Consider the following 1122-nt stretch of genomic DNA (forward strand, 5'->3'; position numbering starts at 1 on the left):
GAACCACACCCGCCGCGTCCCATGCTCCCATGGGAGATCGAGCGCGTGTAGCCAACCGATGAGCCACCTTGTTTTTCGGCGGCACCTCGCCGCGGCCGCGGCCATCCGGCGATCCCCCGCTGCATTCACTTCCAGATGACCCACCTCTCACCTACGCTCCATTTTTTGGTCGCGATCCGGTTCCGCCCAAAGCTTATCATCATCGATGGCGTGTGCGGGGGGAGCAGTCCGTGGAAATTTGATGCTGGTTTCTTATGCAGGAGCTCGAAGCGCCTGCTCCCGGGCCGCGATTTCAGACGCGATCTAGGCTGGTAGCTATCAGGGTTTCAAGGGGAGTGTCGGTGTCAAAACCGGCGGATCTCGGGTAGGGGGTCCCGAACTGTGCGTCTAAGGCTAATGGTAACAGGAGGCGGGGGACACAATGTTTACCCAGGTTCGGGCCCTCTCGATGGAGGTAATACCCTACTTCCTGCTTGATTGATCTTGATGATATGAGTATTACAAGAGTTGATCTACCACGAGATCGTAGAGGCTAAACCCTAAAAGCTAGCCTATGATTATGATTGTTGTTGTCCTACGGACTAAACCCTCCGGTTTATATAGACACCGGTGGGGGCTAGGGTTACACAGAGTCGGTTACAGAGAAAGAAATCTACATATCCGAATTGCCAAGCTTGCCTTCCACGCAAAGGAGAGTCCCACTACTGGAATCAGCTACTTTGCCATCTGCCAAGTCTTTGCCATCCGCTAGCGGACGGCAAAGAAGCTCTTTGCCATCAGCTACCGAAAAGCAGACGGCAAAGAAAGAGCTGACGGTAAAGAAGGTCTTTGCCATCAACCATCTCTTTGCCGTCAGCTAGCGGACGTCAAAGAATCTTTGCCCTCCGCTAGCTGACGGCAAAGAGGGAGGTGGCACCCGCTAACAGGAAAACTTAATGTCCCCCTTCTTTGCCGTCCGCAGCAGACGGCAAACATAGAACAAAAGCTGACGGCAAAGGCTAACCTAACTAACGGCCGAGCCCCCCCCCTCCCATTACTCTCTCTGTTTCTCCCTCTCTCCTCCCCGACGCCCACATCGATCCACACCCACCGCGCCGCACCCGCCGCCCGGCGCCGCCCCCG

Source organism: Triticum dicoccoides, chromosome 1B (assembly GCF_002162155.2).
Source record: "Triticum dicoccoides isolate Atlit2015 ecotype Zavitan chromosome 1B, WEW_v2.0, whole genome shotgun sequence".
Classification (NCBI taxonomy): domain Eukaryota; kingdom Viridiplantae; phylum Streptophyta; class Magnoliopsida; order Poales; family Poaceae; genus Triticum; species Triticum dicoccoides.